The sequence below is a fragment of the Ursus americanus genome, chromosome 9, assembly GCF_024610735.1.
Source record: "Ursus americanus isolate L20-20 chromosome 9, mUrsAme1.1.p, whole genome shotgun sequence".
NCBI lineage: Eukaryota > Metazoa > Chordata > Mammalia > Carnivora > Ursidae > Ursus > Ursus americanus.
The window spans coordinates 66,349,780-66,364,442 of NC_142135.1; the positions used below are offsets into that span (position 1 = coordinate 66,349,780).

General features: G+C 38.0%; 1 protein-coding gene across 1 annotated transcript in view; it reads right to left on the reverse strand.

Moving 5' to 3' along the window:
* The window catches only part of NKAIN3 (sodium/potassium transporting ATPase interacting 3), a 265,198-nt gene that overhangs the window by 115,795 nt on the left and 134,740 nt on the right, over nucleotides 1-14,663 (reverse strand). The gene's annotated exons all lie outside the window — the stretch shown is intronic.

A 14,663-nucleotide genomic window follows, 5' to 3' on the forward strand; every position in this document is an offset into this window, starting at 1 on the left:
CCATGTCTACTCCAGGAAAGAAAGAGTCAAATGAGAACACACTTCTGGATTAGAAGCAGGTGAATTTTGCCTAAGCACGGTCTTTCCATCAATCTGAATGTTATAGAGGCTGAAGGAAGTATTGACAGGTTGAGAAGGTGTTCTAGGTTAAGAAACTGAAATCTCCTTATAAATTGAATCTCCACTGATTTTCCTCTTTGTTTTTCATGCAGTCGCAGAACCCAGCATGGTTTCATATTCACATGTAGGCATAGAAAGTCTTCCAAAGCCTCACCTGAAAGAATTACCTGGTAGTTTTGGTTTTGTTCTGATGATTTACTCCATTAACAAGAATAATTGGATATTAATAATAATTGGAATCGAATTTGTTTCCTCTGTCCAGTACATGTAGGACACAAAAATCTTGCAATTTGAAGATTTGGACTTACACAAGGTAGTGAAATAACTGAACAAGATTTGCAAGTTGATGCTTTAGAACTTTAATATCTTTCCAAAGCATACATGAAAAGATGTATTTAGATCTATATTACCTTTTGTTTTATGTATTAAAGAAGTATCCTCATTAAGCATAGTAGTTTTGGGATACATAAGAACCAAGTTTGATGTCCCCTTCCCAGTCACTGACCACAGGACCTTGGACAAGATATTTATTTTACGTCACAGTTTCTTCATCTGTAACAAGAAATCATAAAGCCTACCTTTCATTATTCTTGAGAAGATAATGCAAGATAACACTTTACAAGAAGATGCCAAGGCACAGAATGTATACCCAGGCATGATACCTGCGATTCTTTTTAATATTAACAGTGACTTTAAAATCCTTTATAGCTAAGCATATGACACAGTTTTCTATTTATTTGGATTAGTTTAGCTTATTATTGAAAGCTTTGTGTATCCTAAAGATTTTAATTGTTCATGTTTCATTGTCTACAGGGCTTCCTGATTATCTTTGCTACTAAGTAATAATTATGCAATGCAAATATTTGCTTGAATTTTACATAAATCCATTTTAAATGAAAGAGCTATTCACATCGATCGTTTAAATAAAGAGCACCACCTTCCCCATAGCTTTTTTGCTCTCAGTTTTACATGTAGTCAAACGTAAATGGCCAGTACTGCACTAATTGCTTAAAACAGCATTATAAAATGATAATTTTAAACCATTAGAATGGCAGGATTTTTCAATCTGAGAAGGCATACCTTCTACTTCTAAATGGTGCTTCTTTTAGGCTGACTGTTTTTAAGTTTCACCATATAGCTAGAAATATTCCTGTAATTATTAAAACTATTTTAACAAATAATCTGTGTTTGATTGCTATTGTTTTACATGTCAAGCAGAGATAAAAGCTACCAGTGGAGCAAGATTCCCACACTTGGCTCAGGAACCAGAAGCATTATCTACCCTATTGTTCAAATCCAAACTGTAAGCTCCGTCCCTATTTCTTCCTTTTCCTCACATGCTACTTGCTCTCATCCTGCAAGAACTATCTGGGCATTTCTACTTCCACGGCCACTACTCAAGTTCAAGTCACCATCCTCTCTCAGGTGGTCTATTGGAATAGCCAAGAAATTGTCTTATTTTCTTCCATTCTTATTCTTCAATCCATTCTTCAAACAGCTCCAGGGTTGCTTTCCTAAACATAGATCATATCACTCTCCTGGTTGAAACACAGTAGTATCTTGCCAGTGTCTTATAATGCAACTTGAATTCTATACCATGTCTTCTCTAACTCCTATCTACTACTTCTCTCATTTCATCTCTCACCACTCACTCACTGGCTTTCTAGGCTCTGGCCATGTGTACAGTTCTGGTTTCTGGAATATTCCTAGCCCCACTCTAATTGACTTCATTCGTATCTCAGCTCAAATGCCGCTTACTAAGAGACACCTTCTCTGGCTACTCTGAAAAGTATTGACTAAACCAATTTGATCATTTATAATCATTAAGTCCTTTTTGGGTAAATACTTAGAGGAAGTCAAGGGCCAGAGTTTTTTTCTCTCCCACAATCTTGCTACCAGAAAGCAAGCAAGTCTCAGTATAAACTTTGGCACAACATTTATTATCAAAGAACACAAAATCAGTCACAAAACCTGTCCTACAAGTTCAAAGTCCCAGCTCTCTATCCCTTTGGGCATCTGAAAGCTGATATTTGCTTGCCGGCCAATCTTCCCTAGTAGGCTGAATGATACCACGGGAGGACCACATAAATTCCACTTTGTTTGGTTTATCTCCATCCTTTCCTCCCCAAGGCTCCTAGCACAGTGCTTTGTATAGAAGAGGGGGCTTACTGAGTATGTTTTTCTGAATGAATGATATACTGCTTGTTTTCATTTAGAAATAACACAAAAAATGACAAAAGATGTCCTTTATGGAATTTGTACAAAATTTGGTCTTCTAAAAGGAGAGCGTAAATGTTTTTGAATTAATTTTTATTATTATGAAAGCTACTTTTTCTTTTTACCTAATAATTAATCCTACCTAGGGCTAAAGATGAAATATCTGCCAACAGCTGAATGACATTAAATCACCCTAAGTAAAGCATCAATAAAATTAGCTTTCTTGCTTCTAATATCTCCATAAGCTCAAGTCACAATGTTTGCTTTGATTAATTATTAAACACATCTCAGATTTTCTATATAATGGTTTTTGTGTTAGATGTGATTTCTAATTAAGCTTTGCATTTCTCTGATGAAATTGTATTTAAGTCTACCAAATGTCATAACTCAGTTTTGCATTTAATAATCAATGATTAGCAGATTATCTGAAACCAGTAGGGCAGTAATAATTTAGGAAAACCTGCAAACATGTCTGGGATAATCATGAGTATCTGGGCCTTGTGAGACTTAATTCTGTTGTTTGGAAATGGTATGGAATTTGTGGTTTGAGACACAAACGTCTGTGATAACTGATTAACATACAGCATAAAATCCAATCCTACACATACTATTAAGGAGAATGCTATGGTATAAGAAGAATATAAACTTTAAATGCATACATGTTTTAGGTTATTAAAACCCCAGATGCTGTGTACAAGTGACAGATATTCGTATTAGATTTATGTAAGACCAAACATCTATAAGAACCGAGAATTGCTATCGGTAATGTGAATGTTTCCAAAACATGGATATATATGTAGAGAAAATATACAGTAGATTGCACCAAATTCCATCAGTGAGCAGGTGAGGGGTTTATATATTTAGGTTGTATTTCTGAAAATTTTGCTTAATATTGTACATGTGTTATAACAGACAAAAATACTGAAAGTTAATATATGATAGAGTATTATTCAGCCATAAAAAGGAATATAGTTCTTCTACATGCTACATGAGTGAACTTTGAAAACATTCAGAGTGAAAGGAGCCAGACACACAAAACCACATATTACATGATTTCATTTATATGGAATGATCAGAATAGGCAAATCCAGAAAGAAAGTAGAGTAGTTATTGCTCACGACTGGGGAGAAAGAAAGGGTAGGTGGTAAAAGGTAAAGAGTCAAGCTTTCTTTCGAAGGTGATGAATATGTTCCGAAATTGACCACAGTGATGGCTGCCATATCTGTGAACATACCGAAAACTACTGAACCGTATGTTTTCAATGGGTAGATTGTATGATATGTGAATCATATTTCAGTAAAGGCTTAAAAACATGTATGCACATTTCATGGAATGCCTGGGTGGCTCAGTCAGTTAAGTGTCTGTCTTCGGCTCAGGTCATGATCCCAGGGTCCTGGGATCGAGTCCCACATTGGGCTCCTTGCTTAATGGTGAGCCTGCCGCCCCCCCCCCCCCGCTTGTGCTCTCTCTTTGTCTCTGTTTCTCTCTCTGACAAATAAATAAATAAATAAAATCTTTAAAAAAATAAAAAAGTACACTGCAAAGACATGAATAACAAGGAAGACATTACTTAAAATTACAGTTCACCAGACAAGCACTTTCAAACCCAAGCGATTCGACTGACCAGGTATACTCCTGGTTCCTGAACACAAATGTCTCTGCCAAAACATTTTTAGTATTGTTGACACGGCAGCTCTTCCCCCACAACCATAAACTCTTCCCAGTATTTTGATGGTCCAATAAATGATTCCTTTACGGAACTCTGAATGAACTGCTGACTCAGTTTTCTGAGGATGGAACCGAATATAGAGACCAAAGATGGTATACAAGGAGTAACTAATATAAATACTAACACTTCTAGGTGGCACTTGGAAATTGCTGACATTTTGGCACAGACAGAAACCATCTATTTCATATAAAAATGGATTTGCTGGGAAAGAGTGATTCTGGGCAGAGTTTAGGGCAGTAGAGATTGACTATGATTTCTTTCCTCTTGGTAGCACCTAGAAAGCCCCAGGAAGTGAGCAACAAAGAAAGGAGTCTGAAATACTTAGCATTTTATAAGTGTTGAAATCTTCCTTTTCTTTCTTTTTTTTTTTTTAACAATAAAAAGGTGGTTAAGAGACATTTTCGAGGCACTTGGGTGGTTCAGTTGGTTAAGCATCCTACTCTTGGTTTTGGCTCAGGTCAAGATCTCAGGGACCTAAAATAGAGCCTCAGGTCAGGCTCTGCACTCCCTGAGTCCACTTGAGATTCTCACCCTCTCTCTCCCCTCTCTGCTCCTCCCCTCAAGCTCTTTCTCTAAAATAAATAAATAAAATCTTAAAAAAAAGACATTTTCAAGGATGAAGAAAACATTTTGAACTACTCACTTTATAAATCTTGTAACTATTGGATAATTATTAATTGGTCTCTTTTACTTTAAAATACTGGAGCTGTCAATAACCCATCAACACAAGAGGAGTTTCACGGCCTTACAGCTCCGAAAGAGAGTTTACCACTGACCTCAGCAAAAGGCTGTAGGGAAATTGGAGGCTCTTTTTCCAATGTCATAAGGAAGCATGACAAAGTAGTTAAGACCATGGACTCTGGATTCCATCTGTCTGGGTCTGAGGTCAGCTTCACTCACTACAAGCTATGCGACCTTGGGAAAATTACTTAATTTCTCTGTGTGTCTCAGCTTCCACACTTGAAAAATGAATAAAATAATACTTTCTTCTTGGGTTGTTTTAAAGATTAAATGAGTTCATATTTGCAAAGTACTCAGGGGAGCTCCAAACATATTGGGAGCTTGTTAAATAAATGTAAATGTTAACACAGAAATAAAACAACAACAACAAAAACCCCTCTTTTCACTCTATTTACATTTTTGGAGGCATATAATTGATAGCAACTGGAACTTATTTCAAAGTTTATCTTTTGACTTGCATTCTTACACTGTGTGAGCATATGTTACTGAATTAGGAAAAGTATTATCTGCTCCTGTCACAGGGCCATTTACTCTAAGCAGACAGAACAGATCCATACAGCCTTTTGAGGATGAAGATTCTGCAGGATACCTTGTGGTCTCATGCTACTTTTCACCCTAGTGTGTTTTCATTGATCTTTAAGCTGAATGTGTCTGATATGAAGGGCAGAAAACAGTGATGAATGCTGACATGACTGGGTAGATGGAAATGCAAACAGAATGGGGATGATGGAAAAGCCATTCTCAGAGTATTCTGGGCCCCAGCTGCAACCACGAGGACAACCTCCGAAGTTAAAGAATGAGACTCATCACCTATCAGATATGAAGGAGAATATGTTGACAGGGAGGATTCAAGACAATATGTGTGGGGCCCCTGGGTGGATCAGCTGGGTAAGTAACTGCCTTCGGCCCAGGTCATGATCCCAGGGTCCTGGGATTGAGCCCTGCAGGGGCTGCTTGCTCAGCAGGGAGTCTTCTTCTCCCTCTCCTTCTGCCTGCTGCTCCCCCTGCTTGTTCTCTGTCTGTCAAATAAATAAATTAAATAAAAAAAAAAGACAATATGTGTGTATAATTATCTCCAAGGAGAGATAGGTAAGGTGAGTTTTAAAGATCTCTTCCAGGTTTAGAGATTAAAATTTGTTTATGAGTTTTAAAAAATAAAGTCCTTAAAAAATCTATCTCTATCTCTATGCATGTATGTCTGTTTTTATGTATGTCTGTCTCTATCTATCAATCTATCTATCATCTATCTATCTATCTATCTATCTATCTATCTATCTATCATCTATCATCTATCCATCTATCTATCTATCTGTTGTTAAATAGTTAACATGAGTATATGGATCTATTTGTCAGCAAATAACTAATGCTAAAAATTGAAAAAGAACCTTAAGTTGCATATTCATTATCATTGACCTCAGAACTGAGCAGTCCACTAAAACTGAATAACTTACAATAACTCTAGATTTAAGAGTGCCTCGCAATGATCAGGTAAATATTATGAGATTTAGAAATGTTTAATGATCTAAGAAAAATAACCATGACATCTTTTCCAGTCTTCTATACAAATCATGGGATGATTAAACAGTATGTTAAAAACGTGACACAATATATAAAAACATTTTGGGAGAACACACATAATTCCATGTCTGTGTTTTGCATCTTACCTCTTTTCCTTGAAAGCTTATTTAAATCATAAATTCCTTTCCACGTTTTAATATAAAACTTTATATAAAATTACCGTAGTTATTGCTATCTATCGAATGATCACATTGATGTACGGTAAATTGTTATACTGTCTTGAGCAGGATACGTTTAGACACACCTCGGTTTGCTATCATAAATGACAATGAGTAGAACATCATTCAGGCAGCTCTCTGTTTCTGTCGAATTATGTTCTTAGGAGAAATTCCACTGAGTGAGCTTAAGAGGCCAAAAGGTACAGACATTTTAATGGGCCTTGCAATAAAGAATGCCTTTACCAATAAGTTAGTAAAAATTTACTTTAATGTTATGTGTTATTGTTTTTAAAGTTGTTCAATTAGTGTAAGTTTAATTTGCACATATCTAGTTACTATTAAGAAGAATCCTATTTTACACCTTCATTTGCAGTTTGGATTTTCTCTTACGTCCTTACATTTGTTCATATTCTTCACTGACTTAATGATTAAATTTAATTATTTTTATTATTCATTTAAATGACTTCATCATATGTTATTGATAATGATCCTTTGCTTATCATATGTGATATAAATATGACTTTTATCTTTTTGTGCCTTCTTCAATGTCTTTCAAGAGTGATTTGTAGTTTCTAGAATATAGATCCTTTACGTCTCTGGTTAAGTTAATTCCAAGATAACGTATGATTTTTGGTGCTATTAGTAAATGGAATGGATTCCCTAATTTCTTTTTCTTCAGTCTCATTGTTCGTGTATAGAAATGCAACTGATTTCTGAGCATTGATTTTGTATCCCGCCACATTACTGAATTGCTCTATAACTTCTAATAGTTTGGGAGTGGATTCTTTTGGGTTTTCCATATAGAGTATCATGTCATCTGTGAAGAGAGACAGTTTGACTTCTTCTTTGCCGTTTTGGATACCTTTTATCCCTTTTAGTTGTCTGATTGCTGTTGCAAGGACTTCTAGTACTATGTTGAATAATAGTGGTGAGAGTGGGCATCCTTGTCGTGTTCCTGATCTTAAGGGAAAGGCTTCCAGCTTTTCCCCATTGAGAATGATATTTGCTGTAGGCTTTTCATAGATGGCTTTTATGAGATTGAGGAATGTACCCTCTATCCCTACACTCTGAAGGGTATTAATCAGGAAAGGATGCTGTATTTTGTCAAATACTTTTTCTGCATCTATTGAGAGGATCATATGATTTTTGGCTTTTTTCTTGTTGATATAATCTATCACACTGATCGATTTGTGAATGGTGAACCACCCTTGCATCCCAGGGATGAATCCCACTTGGTCCCAGAAATGGACCCTCAGCTCTTTGGCCAACTAATCTTTGATAAAGCAGGAAAAAACACCTAGTGGAAAAAAGACAGTCTCTTCAATAAATGGTGCTGGGAAAATTGGACAGCTACATGCAAAAGAATAAAACTTGACCACTCTCTCGCACCATACACAAAGATAAACTCCAAATGGATGAAAGACCTCGATGTGAGACAGGAATCCATCAAAATTCTAGAGGAGAACATAGGCAGCAACCTCTACGACATTGGCCAAAGCAACCTTTTCCATGACACATCTCCAAAGGCAAGAGAAACAAAAGATAAAATGAACTTGTGGGACTTCATCAAGATAAAAACCTTCTGCACAGCCAAGGAAACAGTCAAAAAAACTAAGAGGCAGCCCACGGAATGGGAGAATATATTTGCAAATGACATTACAGATAAAAGACTGGTATCCAAGATCTATAGAGAACTTCTCAAACTCAATACACAAGAAACAAATAAACAAATCATAAAATGGGCAGAAGATATGAACAGACACTTTTCCAATGAAGACATACAAATGGCTAACAGACACATGAAAAAATGTTCAAAATCATTAGCCATCAGGGAAATTCAAATCAAAACCACACTAAGATACCACCTTACGCCAGTTAGAATGGCAAAAATGGACAAGGCAAGAAACAACAAATGTTGGAGAGGATGTGGAGAAAGGGAATCCCTCCTACATTGTTGGTGGGAATGCAAGTTGCTACAGTTGGTACTCTGGAAAACAGTGTAGAGGTCCCTTAAAAAAGCTAAAATTGAGTTATCCTATAATCCAGCAATTGCACTAGTGGGTATTTACCCCAAAGATGCAGACGTAGTGAAGAGAAGGGCCATATGCACCCCAATGTTCATAGCAGCATTGTCCACAATAGCTAAATCTTGGATGGAGCTGAGATGCCCTTCAACAGATGACTGGATTAAGAAGATGTGGTCAATATATACAATGGAATATTACTCAGCTATCAAAAAGAACGAGTTCTCAACATTTGCTGCAACATGGACGGCACTGGAGGAGATAATGCTAAGTGAAATAAGTCAAGCAGAGAAAGACAATTATCATATGGTTTCTCTCATCTATGGAACATAAGAACTAGGAAGATCGGTAGGGGAAGAAAGGGATAAAGAAAGGGGGGTAATCAGAAGGAGGAATGAAGCATGAGAGACTATGGACTCTGAGAAACAAACTGAGGGCTTCAGAGGAGAGGGTGTGGGGCAATGGGATAGACTGGTGATGGGTAGTAAGGAGGGCACGTATTGCATGGTGCACTGGGTGTTATACGCAACTAATGAATCATCGAACTTTACATCGGAAACCGGGGATGTACTGTATGGTGACTAATATAATATAATAAAAAATATGATTATAATAAAAAAAGAAAAAAAAGAAAAAAACAAACAAATCTGACTTTTAGTTACTTGTTTCATTTTAGTTTTGTAGGATTTCATATTCAGGTGTTTGATAATTAAATGAGTAAAATGTAACACTGTAGAATGAAATTAACTGGTGATGGAGGTTCTTTCAATCAGAAACATTTTATCTATATTCTCTAGTGGCAAAAGGAAAGCTTATTTTGGTTTGTAGTATTTAATTTCATATATATGTTTCTTCTTGAAATCTGTGGAGTTAAATTTCCAGAATGGAAATCCAATTTGAAAATATGTACAGTATCGTGCTTGGAATTTAACTGGACATAATTTTACATTTTCACCCGAAACCGTTTTGATGTTCTCCTTAATGGGAGCAAAGTAACTAAGCTAGCGAAGGCCCTTCCAAATAATACCTGGTGTGGAAGAGCACATTCACAGGGAGAGTTACGGCCTTGGAGCGGACTGACTTTCCTTTTCCCTGCACCTGGGCACTCTCCCCAATCCAAAGAAATAACATCTGCATCAGAAATAACTTGGAAACGTGTTGGTTGGATAGGTTTTCTTTACCAAATGGTATGAAACAAAATTAAGACATAGCCCCAGTGAATTATATTCAATGTTTAAAAGTTATGCACTTTGTGTTTTGTAAAACTAAAATCCAGAAAATGTACACAGTTTACTCAACAACTCTGAATGAGTAGCACTCTGAGTTAGGTGCAGCCGTAGGCATTAGGATACGGGGTAAACAAGGAGTCAAAGCCACAGTGTTTAGGAACTTGCTACTGGCCTTTCACTTGCTACTTCAATCATCGTTTCACGAAGATAATTCTGAAATTTGTCATGAAAATATGAAATTCATTCAGTCAGCCAAATGCTCTCGAGAGGCATGGGTAGAAAAGAACTCTAGGAAACCAGAATAAAGAAAATAAACATATATTAAATAAATGTTCCATCCTCAGAATAAAAATTCATGAGTGAGTATCTTATGAAGATCATAGAAATGCCATTTTTCATGCAGGAAATGGATGTCAGGTGTGGGATTAAAGACCTAAGAGTTCAATAGATACAGCTCACCAGGATGGAGACTTTGGCCTTTGAAGAAGGACCAACCCAGACAGGAGAGGGACAGGCACGGAGCAAGTGTAGGAGGACCATCAGTAATAGGCATACAAAGCTAACACTTACTGAGTGCCTCTGTGTCACGCACTGTGCAGTACATTCCCTTCATTTCCCGGATGAAGTTCACTCTGGCTCCTGGTTTTTGTCAGTGCATTTGTTCCTGCCATTTTTGGCCAGGGGATTCTTCCTTTTGTGTTTACCCACTTCAGACTTTGGAATCTCTTGTTTGTTGGCCATTTAGTCATTCACCAAATAGTCATGTGCCATCACTCTGCTAGCACTGTGACTTACAGAAATGAACAAGTAAAAAAGGCACAACTCTAGCCTTCAAGGGGCTTTCGTCATGGTAGACAGACCGGAGACTCAGTGATTATGAAACTGCTCTCACGGAAGGCTGCCTAGTAGAGGTTGGGGGTGAGTGAGCCGGGCAGGTTTAGGAAATGTTCTCAGTGACATGTGCACACAGTTATTTAGTGTAAGACTGTGCATGGTAGATATATAACATATAACTATGATACATAATTGATATGTTATACCATGTGTTATATAGTATGTTAGCTTTGTTCTAGACATCCGTGTTCTAGACATCCAACATCATTGCATTTGGATGAGGTTAATAGTTCAAATGTCCATCAATAGGGGGCATTAAATAAACAATGAACCACTGATGTGTTAATAGGGAAGTAGCTCCAAAAAATATAATAAGTAGAAAGAAGGAAGGCCTCATAAGAGTGCACGTCATATGCTGTTTTTGTGGGGGACTTAGAAGATAGACCTTTTCTTGAATTTCATATAGACACTTCAGAATCATGTGCATAGCATTAAAAACAAACAAGACAAAGGGGTTGCCCATTGGGGAGCGGAGATGGGGAAACCAGGCAAAGGGGTGCACAAGCCCAAGAGGGAGTATTTTCTCTGTACACATTTTTATGTTTTTGGACTAAGTGAATGTATTATCTATTTAAAAAATTAGCTTGACATGTCCTGAAACTTTTGAGGGAAAGGTATCTACTAGTGGACTGTGGCCAGGTGGCTGGAGAGCTGACGGTGGTGTGAGACGTAGGAGGGTGGGGTGGAGAGCCATTCAAGCACCGCGTTGCAGGTTGGGAGACCTGCCGTGCTTGCGAACCTGTCATGCTCTGTGAAGATGGCAGGTGGGCTTCTTCTGGGGAGCGTTGGGAGGTGAGGGTGGAAATCAGACAGGGGCAGGTCCCGAGGTCCTCATGTGACAAGATATGAATTCAGATTTCATCTTGAAGGTAATTGGAATCTTTGGCTGGTGAGTGAGTGATCACATTGGCACTTTGTAATCATCCCCCCGGGAGAAAGTCCACGTTTGATGGTGGGTGAGGCAGAACTGGGGCCGGGAAGACTATCTAGGAAGCTACTGGCCACCCTTCTGGTAGAAATGATGAGCCTATGAACCTAGGGCAGGGGCAGTGCTCACAGAGAGGAGGGACTAACATCATCCCACAGTTTGATCCTGACTACCGCCCTTGACTTGTCATCTCTACGGATGTGATTTTGTTCCTCCCCTCATACTGTCCACAGTTTTTCTTTGGATTCTACCCTGGAGTTCAAGCTGGTGATCTGACAATTTGCTCCTGCAAATTGGCTTCGGTGAGATCAGGGCCACAGGAACCCCCTCTCTGCCTTCCACTGTCCCTCTCCCACTCACCCTGGGTGCCGGTGAGGGAAGCCCAGACAGGAAGCTGCTGTGGAAAGACAGCAGGCTGACCCAGGGAAGCTCCCATGCTGGGGACAGTTGAGCCAGGCACGTGGTCCCACAGGGGATCCCAGGCCATTGCCATCTTTCCGAATTCTACTTTTTTTATGGTTGCTGTTGTTGGTTTTTTCTGTCAAGCTTGTATATAGTTCCTATAGATGGTTATGACCGGGACTTCATTTTTTCCAGTTCCAAGCTCTGCTCTCAGGTGGGACAATACAGGCAGGATTCATCAGCAGAGCAGAGCTGTATCCATGGGTAAATCATTCAAATACTTTCCTCTCACTTTGCCAGAGAGCTGCTGCCTTCGAACCCCGGAACCTCCCTCCATAATCCTGCCCATCTCCATTGTCCTTCTAGATCTCTCTGTTCCTCTATCAATGACAGGGGTCCCCCCACTGCAGCAGGGCCTCCAGGGCACTGCCCCATCTCAAAGCTCTTTATCTGTTTGCCAAGTTGTTGCCCATACAGCACGAGCTGTTAAATATTGCAACCATCACCCCTTGTTTCAGGAATAAGACAGACATCTCAGCACATGCTAGGCAACTGCTACAGCAAGTGTCCCCAAGTCATCACACTAAAGATTGCAATTCTAATAATTATAAACATATTTATATGAAATAAGTGGAAAATATAGAAAGCCCACATAACCACACAATAATAAATAATTTCACAGCTCTGAAATAATTTCAGGCTATATTCTATTTTAATATAAAAAGATAAAATATTGGAAATCTTATCTCACAGGTGTATTATCCGAGAAAAGTCAGAGATCGGCAACTAATCCTTTTATTGCTGGAAGGCTGAATAGTATAGTCAGGACTATATATGCAGGTGGACAGTTTTGAATGTTCTCTAAACAGCTATGTCAAGGAATTAATTTATAACTGACAAGTACTTTATGTTGCCACTTAAAGTACTCCTTGCCACTTAAAGTTTCTCCTTAGTGTATGTTTTTAGATGCCAATTCAGCCCCTTATCAAATAAATGCTGTAATCTTGCCATTCATTTGATATGGAGAAATGACTTCTTGATTCCATACTATTCTGCTACATTATAAATAATTTGAACATTATGCTATCATTCCACAAAATGGTTTAGCAATTTACTATGAATAATATTTTAAAAGGAGGCAGACCTGTCCAGATATGAAACATTCTAGAAAAAAGCTTCAAAATTAAAAAAAAGAATAAGAACCTTTAGAATCTAGTATATAATAATAGAGTACTTGTGTACCTTAAAATAGACTGAAAATTTTTAAGAGAAAACTTGCCTCCATATTTTTTTTTTAAAACAATGACTTAAACATACATATTTGCCATGGTTTCATATGTAACTGCTAGGAGATTAAAGAATGACCAGAAAATAGGAAAAGACTAATAAGCATCTGTTGACAATTGGCAATATAAAGAAAGCAAGAATAATCAGATTCCCCATTACATCCCAGAAAGAAAATTCCTAAGTATTCAGGCCCAACCTCTTTCTATTTTTTATCCAGTGCAGAATTTGCTTTTCATTGAACTAGAACCCTAAACAATCTTTGACTTTTTATTCTAATCTTTAGTCTTTCTAGAACATTATTTTTCAAATGTGCTCTAAAACACTTCTTTAAAACTTGAATATGCAGGTTAAAGAACAATAATTCATACATTATACAAGTGAGGTAAGACCACTACGTTGGTGGCCCCAAATGAGACATGGCTCCTGGTATTGTCACTTTTTATAGCCACCCCCCACATTTGGCTTGGGCTTGGTCATATGACTTGCTCTAGAAAACGTTATTCAAGCACAGGCTGGATAAATGCTTACATGTTGGGCTTCTCTCGGAAACTAGCTGCCTTGTAAGAAAGCCTGTCAAACTTCTGCAAAAAGACAAGCTGGAGGAGGAGGAGACTGCGGAGGAGACTGTGGTCTAACAGCCAGCACCAGACATTTGAGTGAGGCCTTCTCAGATATTCTAGTCCCAGCGAAGCTCCTGGTTGAAAGGTTCAAATGAGTGACCCTGGACGATACGAGGTGGAGCAGAAGAACTACTCAGCTGAACCCTGCCCAAACTCCTGACCCACAGAACCCTAAGCAATACATTTATATTGCTCAAAATAATTCCATTTTGCAGTGGTCTGCTATGCAGCAGTAGAGAACAGATATAGTAAGTGATAGTAAGGATTTTTCAACCTTCTTTCTAGAAATAATTCCAAGGTACATTCTTCACTGACATACATCTCTTATATTTCTGTTGTCTATTTATTCACTATTGAGCCTGTATCTTTTTTTCTGACTCTACCTCTAACCAGTTGGACAGAAGGACTGAGATGGATGGTTGGTTTATTTAAAAAGTGTGATTGAAAATGGCTTTATCATATACTGACTCAAACAACATGCCAAGTCCTTGCTGGATCTCAAAGGAACACCATTCTTGATACTGGTATATATCTTAAGTTAATGCCACTCCACACTGTAATCAAATTGTAGGTGGGACAATCTGGTAGAGAAAAAGAAACAGATTCCCAGCACATAAACCTTATGTGGTCCATTCAAGCCATTCCTTCTCTCTGCTCCTTTATATGGAATTATATCTCGACACCCAATTTTAGGCACTACAATGTGGAAAACTCTTTGGAGAGATTTGTTTTCTTA